The sequence below is a fragment of the Thamnophis sirtalis genome, unplaced genomic scaffold (assembly GCF_051295495.1).
Source record: "Thamnophis sirtalis isolate CommonGarterSnake01/CBP01778 unplaced genomic scaffold, rThaSir2_p1.2 scaffold_5, whole genome shotgun sequence".
Classification (NCBI taxonomy): domain Eukaryota; kingdom Metazoa; phylum Chordata; class Lepidosauria; order Squamata; family Natricidae; genus Thamnophis; species Thamnophis sirtalis.
This window is the reverse complement of record NW_028261385.1, coordinates 136,549,675-136,559,770: the sequence shown is the minus strand read 5'-3', so window position 1 is coordinate 136,559,770 and position 10,096 is coordinate 136,549,675.

Sequence of the window (10,096 nt, the reverse complement as noted above, 5' to 3'; positions counted from 1 at the left end):
CCCTCTGCATCCCTACACAGTTACAGGTGTTATGTCGGACTTGTATGCAGCTTTATTCCTCTCTAGCATTCATCTCCCTTGTTCAGTGATGCATTTCCTGCCTCTCTAGGATTTACGTCTATCTGTTTCTGTGAGGCACTTCCTGTTGAATATATATATATATATATATGTGTGTGTGTGTGTGTGTGTGTGTGTGTGTGTGTGTATATATGTGTGTGTGTGTGTGTGTGTGTGTGTGTGTGTGTGTATATCTATCTATCTATCTATCTCTATCTATCTATATCTATATCTATATCTATATCTATATCTATATCTATATCTATATCTATCTATCTATCTATCTATCTATCTATCTATCTATCTATCTATCTATCTATCTATCTATCTATCTATCTATCTATCTATCTATCTATCTAGTTATATTCTTGATGGCTTGTATAGTGTTTTGCAGAGGTCCGAAAATCAGCTGGCTGGCGGGAGGCACTCGCACATGCTTGGTGAAGCTCAGCTGGGCAATGGTTCGTGTGCTGGCAAAGAGGCCTCTACTTGCTACCTGTGGCACGCATGCCATAGGTTTGCATAGGGCATCTTCATTCCTTCAGTCTTCACTATTTTCCTCCTGTTGTTAGTAAGGGTGGTATATTTGTCCAGTCCTTCCCAATATCTTTGTTGTGTACTACAGTCTCCTCTCTGGTCCATTTGGCTAGGGGGGGGGGGCGTGCCCTTGTTACTGATTGGTTACCTGCTTGACACCTGGGGTATATAAAGAGCTGTCAAACAGGGCTCAGCTGTTGCCAGTTAGCTAATACGTGCGAAATGTGAAGTGCCGCATTAGGCAACCTGTTAGAAATAAACTGTTAGCTGACTTGAAGTCCTGGCTCGCCTCCGTTTGTCTGCCTGCGTTCTCCCAGCTAGAACAACCTTGGCTGTACATTCAGACAGTGTTGAGCAGCAGAAATTCCACTGGTGTTTTCCCATTCAGCATCAGACCATGCATGTTGGGTTTTCCTGAATCCTTTTAAGGCCTGTCCAAGGCCTTGTGTATCAGCTCGGGCCTTGCTTAGCATTTCAAGATCAACCAAGTACAGTTAGGTGCTGCCACCTGCTGACCGCAGCTTTCCCTAGTGAATGCAGGACATCCAATAATTTGCAAGGATAGAGCAAATTAGAGAGAGAAAACCTATAAATCTATGCCCCCAACCCCCCAACCCATTCGAGGGTCTTGTTAGCAGAACCAATACTGTGCAGGGAACAGCTTTAAACTACCCTGAGCAAAAATAAATAAATAATCTTCAACAAAACAAAAATGTTGTGGTGTAAAAGAATCCAGGATGTAGTTAATGAATAATGGACTGATGGAAGAGATGGGTAAACAAAAATCTGGGACAAGTGTAAGTAAGAAAATATTAGATGTTCATTACTAAAATGATAAGGTTAATCATTGTTCTATCATCTATGTAACTGCATCCGCCAGGGAGGATTTTTTTCTGTTTGTCATCGGAGTTTCCTATCATCCCACGGGGGGTGGGGGAGTAGGCTTTATGATTCATAGGACAGTTGAATGACAGTTGCCCTGGTCAACTTTATGGGTATACTTTTCATCATATAATAGCCCGTCCGCACATCATCAAGATGAAAAGCGAGAGGAGGAATTCTGGGAGTTGAAGTCCACAAGTCTTAAAGCTGTTAAGTTTGAACACCCCTGGGATTTTTTTTCTAAAGGGTTAGGGGTGCAAGGGTCTTGTAACTTGACAGCTTTAAGACTTGCACACTTCTATGCCGGAGTTCCTGAGCCAAGATGACTGGAGGAGGAATTCTGGGAGTTGAAGTCCACAAGTCTTAAAGCTGTCAAGATTGAACTCCCCTGGGTTTTTTTTTTCTAAAGGGTTAGGGGTGCAAGGGTCTTGTAACTTGACAGCTTTAAGACTTGCACACTTCTATGCCTGAGTTCCTGAGCCAAGATGACTGGAGGAGGAATTCTGGGAGTTGAAGTCCACAAGTCTTAAAGCTGTCAAGATTGAACACCCCTGGGTTGTTTTTCCTAAAGGGTTAGGAGTGCAAGGGTCTTGTAACTTGACAGCTTTAAGACTTGTGTGATTCAAATGCCAGAGTTTCTGAGCCAACATTTTGGTTGCTAAGCAAGAGCGTTGTTAAGTGAGTTTCACCATATTTTACAAGTTGGCCACGCTCACCCAGTCACATGGCTGCAATCCACTCCCACCCGGTCACATGGCCGGCAAGCCACTCCCACAAAGCAGGCCATACCTACAGAAGAGGTTCTAAAATTTTTTGAAACCCACCACTGCTCCCACCCCACCCCACCCCACCCCACTCATCAATGTGGACTATAGAGGTAGTCCTTGACTTGCAGCAGTTCATTTAGTAACCCCTCAAAGTTACAACAGCACTGAAAAAAGTGACGTAGGACCGTTTTTCACACTTACGACCACTACAGCCTCCCCATGGTTATATGATCAAAAACCAGTCGCTTTGCAACTGACTCATATTTATGACCGTTTCAGTGTCCCGGGATCACGTGATCACCCTTTTGCGACCTTCTGACAAGCAAAGTCAGTGGGGAAGCCAGATTCACTTAACAACCACCTTGCTAACTTAACAAATGCAGTGATTCGCTTTAACAACCATGGCAAGAATGGTCGTAAAATGGGGCCAAATTCACTTAACAGATGTTTCACTCAGCAATAGAAATTTTGGGCTCAATTGTGATCGTAGGTCAAGGAGGACCTGTAGTCACAGCCAAGTTATCTTTAACCATCGAAGATGTCAGCCTCTGTTTCACTACTTGCTTTCGGCTGTCATTGAAACGGGGAGAGGGGGGCTGGTATTTGGGAAGGGAAGTTTTAAGTACAGGAGAGATTGTTAATAGGGAGTTTTGCTGCCAAGGCCAAATGTCCTGCATACCAACCTGATGATGCTTTTTGAAGATGTCTCCCACATGACACCTGAGGGTTGTGCGGATTGGACCATGGGATGGGGTTACCAAGGGGAGGGGGTTGGGTCACATATTGATATGTATGATTTCGCGCGCTTTTGCCTCAGATCTTGCTTTGCTTAGCTGCTATCTACTCATGACCAGTAAAAGTACTCTCAATTCTGCAAAATGGAGTTAAGTGGTTTCTTTCCTGGTTGCTGAGGCTTGACAGAAAAGTCTTAATTGCTTCTCTGAGATGTTGATCTTCTCCGCCCGGTGAAAGAGTCCCTCTGTGTGATCCAGAGGCCTGTGTGCAGAACTGGCTTCATCCCCAGGTGTTAGAGGTGTGCAATGTATGCATCTTCATGTTTTTCTTTTTCTAAACAATGGTAATTGGGATTGGCAACTCCATCACTAAGGTCGTAAAGCTCAACCAGAGGTAGGTTCCTACCAGTTCGGACCAGTTTGGCCGAGTAGGTAGTAACTCCACCTTCCACGCCCCCAAACCGTGCCATCTTGATTTTTGATCCCCTTTTCTAACATGCGCATGCGCAGAACTTTTTAGGTGCAAATGTCCATGTGTGCTGAACCTACCCCTGAGCTCAATGTCGTGTGGTTGTTGTGGTGGATATGCCACGATGGGACGCCACAACCGTAGCCAAGCACCCAAGCACCCAAATCAGGATCATGTGATTACAGGGACACTATGACAGCCACAACTATGAGGAAGGGTGCTAAGTCTCCTTTATTCAATGCCATTGTAAGTATGAGCAGTCACTGAATGAGTATTTGCTGGTAATATGCCTCTGCAAGATCGGCACAGAGGTGGTATTCAGCAGGTTCTGACCAGTTCTGGAGAACCGGTAGCGGAAATTTTGAGTAGTTCGGAGAACCGGTAAATACCACCTCTGACTGGCCCCGTGTCCATCTATTCTCTGCCTCCCAAGTCCCAGCTGATCAGGAGGGAATGGAGATTTTACAGTATCCTTCCCCTGCCACGCCCACCAAGCCATGCCACACCCACCAAGCCATGCCCACAGAACTGGTAGTAAAAATATTTGAATCCCACCATTGATGGGCAGCATAGAAGTTTAATAAATAGACAAACAAACACGCAAAACCTCTCTGTCCAGGAGGCTCTGAATCGATGTGATTGAATGATCGATTTAGAAGAGTTGTGTGGCTGCCTGTCTTATATGATGATTCCAGGCCTCTCAAAACAATCCATAAAGAGATGGGTAAAATCAAAACTACCCCCAGGAACCAGAGTAAATAGCCTCCTACTGAAACCTGATCTTGGCCCATCATCTGGATGGCAGAACCAGCTTTTCATGTGATATGTAAAGCAGCTCATCAAGACTTCCACCGCCATGAAGCTGGGATTCCTTATGTACTTTTTGGTGACACTGGAAGTAAAATGTTAATTATTTATGGATTTGTGTATGGATAAGGGATGGTTTATGTGAAAAAGAGATAGTTGCATGTAATGCCATAGGGCAGGGATATCCAGCCTTGGCAACTTTAACATTTGTGAACTTCAACTCCCCAGCTAGCAAGATCCAAGGTTACTTATTTTTATATTTTTTATTACATACATACGCGCACATGCACACATTATATAATACCCGTTTCCCTGAAAATAAAACAGGGTCTAAAATAGGAGAATAGCTGTTGTTATAATGATCATTATAAACTTGCCTCCTTTCCCTCCAGGGAGTGAAGTGTTAAGTGTTAAGCTGAAAAGCTGACCACCATTTTATGTAATTGATTTATTACTTTATATGCATAAATTATGATGGTTTCAGTGTTGAACTTGCCCGAACAAGAAGTCCTTCAAATTATTACCAACACAATTTTCTATCATCTAAAAAAGCTTAATGCAACCTCTCACAGAGATTGATCCCGCCTCTGATAACTATAAATCACTGAGTGATGACATATGAAATAGTACATATGCAGAATATGAATCAGCTAAAATCAATATTCTTGGGAGGGACACACAGACTGATAGCGTGCAGCCAATTCTTTGTGGGCGGCTCCTCTCAAAACATGAATTTCATGCAGTCATTTGGTAGCTTCCCACAGGCCCAGCATCTGATTTCATTTGTGGGATGCTTCCACACATAGGCAATGCATATTTTCAAAGGCATTGTGTGGTCTCTCCTGGCATTAGTCATGCATGCATAACCAACAGTGGCCTTACTTACAAGCAGACCTTGTCATAAAAAGGAGGGTTAAGTAGCAGAGGAAGAAACTACACCGAAGAGCTCCGAAGAGCAGAGAAAGAAGTATGTATCCCGTTGGGATCATGTGGAACAACTCTCTGGCAGACTTTATTTTATGACATTCCTCTGTTATCCCTGAAAAGTTACCTTCATTCCAAAATGTTTTATTTCTATCTCAAATTGTTGCAGCAAAAATATGATAGGCCTAAGCGTATCCTATCACTTTCCTGCTTTCAAAGAGTTAAATTTTAACAGTGCTCCATTATTATTGTGATAACTGTTGGAGGAAATGTCCTTCTGGGTTCAGTTCCAAGTGGGGGAAAAAAGACACTGGAAACGTGGAGGCTGCTTGGAAAGATGGTTTAATGGTGGACAGGATCACGTGGCTTGAGCTCCTAACAGAAAAGGGGGAACTCTTCCAGATGTTGGGTGAAGAAGAAAATAGAAGGGGGGGCTTGCTGAGGTTTTTATACTGTTCAGCCCCATCTCTGTTTCCTGTTCCTGTGTAAGAAATGTATTCTGATTGGTTGTCAGACTCCCATGGGGCCATGCAGGGGCAACTCTGTAGGCTGTGTTTTGAGTCCAAGTTTGGTTGAGTTCCCAGATGCCACGTGGTGAGTTTCTGTAGGCTAATCCTACCTTTATTATGTAAAGTACACTAGCTCAGGCTTTAACGTTCATTGACAAAGAGGGTGGGGTGGGCAAGGAACTGCAGGGACCTTTGTCTTTAAAAACATGTTTCTCCGTTTTCACATCCAGGGGAAACATAATATTCTGCTTTCTTAATAATTCCCAGGATATTAAAGTTTTCTAGCAGAGGGGTGGGTTTTAACTTCTAACATAACGAAGCACACTTTCTCTTCTATCACTAGAACTTTTAACCAACTTTTCTGGATGTGGCAGAGCTACTTCCCATTCTTTTAAAGTACAGTGGAGAAATATTTACACATCATTTAGTATTTATACCAGATAATTGTTATTACTTTTAAGGTAAGATTAAAAAAAAAAATTTAATGACCAGTGATACAGAATATAGAGCATGTATTTTCCTTTTGTAGACATCTGTTGATCATGCAAGTATGCAAAACAAGCTCATTCTGACAATCATAGCCAAAAATGGATGCTGTTCAGATACATTATTCAGTTTAATCCAGGTCAGCAAGTAAACTAACAACTGGAAGTGCAGCTTTCTAGATGAATAATAATGCCTGAAACCTGAGAGTGTTCCTCAAAAAGGAGAAAAGGCCCTCCACATTCTGATGATACCTTACAGAAGTCTTCTTAAAGGAGATAAATCTTCAGGCTCACTGAAAGCAATTGGTAGGTGGTGATCTTCTTTATTAGGTGCAGATTGTCTTTGTTTTTTTCTATTTGTATTCACCCTACACCTTCCAAGAACTCAAGGCAGAGCACGTAACCATTCGCCCTTCAATTTTATCTGTGCAATGAACCCCTGAAGACTAAGCTGAGACATGACAACTGGCCAAATCACAATTGAACGGGGTTAATTATAAGGCTTTTCCTTGACCACAGCCAACATTTTAACCAGAATATCAGACAGATGACCTAATCCGGTATCAGTTTTCTTGCTTTCTTTAAAGAACTCTCTTAATTAAATTTATAAGGCCACCTTACTCTATAAAAACTCTGGGAGGCATGATAAAAGCAAGTAAAACCCTATGTCTAGCCTGCAGTGGTTCCTTTAAGAATCTTTGGCCTGCCACATACTCATTAAGGGGGGGGAATTAGCAAGGGGTAGAATGTGTTGTTTTCCAAATAAAAAATTCCTTTCTAGAAGCTCAAAGTCATCTTTTGTCTCCCAAACCTTTGCACCTGATCGGAAGCAGTTGGGCGTAGGTGCTAGCGTGGAAGAAGAAGATTGGACCATGTGATGGACTGTGGGTGTGGGGCAGGGGTGGGTTTCTCACCCTGTTTAGATTTTTAGATTTAGACTTTATTTGTGATTTATAGGCCGCCCTTTTCCCTGAGGGGACTCAGGGCGGCTTACAATTCATGGGAGGGGGAGTGCAAGACAAAACATAAGACAAAACGTGAATAAGAAAAAAATAAAGCAATAAAACACAACTTTCATTCAACATTCGGGTGGGGGCGAATTAGAATCTTATCCCCAGGCCTGACGGGATAGCCAGATCTTAAGGGCTGTGTGGAAGGTCTGGACGGTGGTGAGGGTGCGAATCTCCACGGGGAGATCATTCCAAAGGGTCGGAGCTACTACTGAGAAGGCTCTCCTCCGCGTAGTCGCCAGTCGGCACTGACTGGCGGATGGACTCGGAGGAGGCCTAACCTGTGCGATCTAATAGGTTGAAGGGAGGTAATCGGCAGGTTCGGTTGGAACGGGGCCGGCGGCGTCCTTGTGCATGCGCACGGTGCACACATGCGTACTAGAGTCTGCACGATGCTCCAGCTTCTCCTGGAGGATCACGCAGGCGCTGTATGCGTCCTGCGCATGCGTAGAAGCGCAGAACTCGTCAAAACTGGGTAAGGACCGCGGGCGGGCAGGCGCGCCATTCGCAGTTCCCGGAAGTTACTTACTTCCGGGTTCGCCGACCAACCGGTTCGCAGGGACCGCCGCGAACCAGTTGAAACCCACCCCTGGTGTGGGGACAAGATCATGAACTTTTAACTGGGTGGGATCCTGATGTAACTTCCAAAATTGGGATCCCATAGCACAATGCCAACATGCCTGCCTTATTAAATTGGAACTTTAAGCATAGTTTTGCCTTTGACTCTGATTTAATTCTGCATGATATTTGAAACGCTGACACCCTAACTATCTGGGAAAGGAACAATGGCTTGACAACAATGAAATACCCAGGACTTGGCACTTGTGCTTACTTGAGGGGAAGTGCCAAGTTTTCAGAATTTCTGTAACCATGGCCAAAGCGTAGACCAGATATTCTCAGGTGGCAGGGTGCTCCAGAAGGCAGAGGCCGAGAAAGCAAAACACAAAGGGTTGTGTGCGTGTGATTTAAGAGTCAAGAAGAGGTGTCAAGTTCTTGGGCAAAATTTAAATAACTTTTACAGGCATCATGAGGAAGTGTGTAAGCAGCTTATTGAGGCTGATCAATAATAATGAAATCTGAAAGAAGTCAGGGAGCATATCACCTTATTTCTTAGTCATACTTCTGCTTTGTTTTCTAGCTAATAAGGAGAATGTGTTGGGAAGGAAGCAGCCAGCCTGGAGGAAGGCTCAAGCGCGGAGTTAACCTGGAGTCACTACCCAACTGCAAACTGACTGATCCAAAGTTCCTTAGAACCGTATCTATTTGTCCCCAAGAGGAGGCTGCTACTGTGGAGAGATGCCTGTATATTGTAGACAGAACATAATAAAGTAGTTCGCTTGAATTCTTTCATGTGTGCAGCTGGTTGTTTGCACCTGACAGGATAAAGAACCCCTCATTTATGGGAATTTTCTCTTGTCCTGAAGTTGGATTCAAAGAACTCTAGTTCTAACTTCACTTAGACAAATAGGCTTTGGAATTTATTATGGACCTTTTTTTTTTTAAAAAAAAAAAAACAAGTTTGTAATCTGGCGCCCAGAATGTGTTGCTTTCTGTTGCCCAAAAGTCAAAACTTTTCAGCAGCTAAAACAAGTTAAAGGGAATTTTGATGATTCAGTTTAAGTCACTGGGAAAATTGTTAATAAGTGTTTAGTGGCGATAACTGAAACCTAACTGAACCATTATCTAAAGGTTGTCAAAACTATTGTTGCCAGGAACATGAGGCATTCCCCAAAGAAGCAAATTCAGACTTCCTGTTTCTAATACTGTGAGTTTGGTAAAACATTAGCTAGCTGGAATTTAAAAACTGGAGAGAAGTATTTCTGGGTTCATTTATTAAAAGGTGGCCACCTTTAGGTCAAGTTCAGTCTGTAGTAATTCTAAAGGCACACATGTTTTTCTGCTGATAGTAAAATAATTGGCCATTGCTGCCTAGAAAGGGTTTTTTAAAATAAATAAATAAAATCCAAGGGCAACTGAAAAGTCCTACTTATTGTTACATAGTGGTTTCACATGCAAAAGTAATAGGCAGAATGGCCTCTACTAAACTTTTGCAATTATCATTTCCATTTGGAACAGTCAATCAAATAAATTATGACTACTTGTGTATCTATGGTAGAAAAGATTATTTAAGAAAAAGTAAAATGAGAACTGTTGTAAACACATCTAGCTGACAAACCTTTTGATTTTACGGTACTTTTTAAATGGTGAAGGAAGGAACTTATAGGAAAAACCATCACTTACTGAACCTGGGCTGATTGCTCCTGCCTCCATTTTTATTCCCAAGTGGACTTTTGGGGGCCCCTGAACCTCAGGAGGTTGGGGATTTTATTCCAATGCCCACTTTTTAAGCAGGCCTCCGCTGCCAATTACATTTTCTCAATCAGCAGTGCACAATGGTAAATGTATCCACATTTTAGAAATGAATACTTTGTCTCATAAACCCATAATGTAAGATCCCAATGCTTGTAGCTTATCTGGTAATAGAATAAAGGTCAGGATAGATCCCTCTAAGGCAGAGGGTGCAGTGAAACTGAAGAGCTACCATCACCATCAACTAGGACAGAGATAGAAACCCAGACTGAAATATCAACCCTGGTTTAAAAAATCACATATTATATACCAATGTGATGGTCGGCCAACGTTCCATTTTTTGTTAGTGCAGAAGAGAAATTTGACATGTGACTGTTAGTGTGCTGGATAAGAGCACTGGTGCAATTCTTAGGCCTAATTAATTGAAATTCAATGCTGTGGAATAAATTATACATTCTAGCTATATACAAAGTGCTAAGCCTTAGGCTGGAGAACCTTTTTTTTACATTAGACAACAAAGCCAATAAATTTATGATAGTTATGGACTAGAGCAGCACTAGTGAGCCACATGGGATAGGTATATTGCCATTTCATTTAGAAGGCAT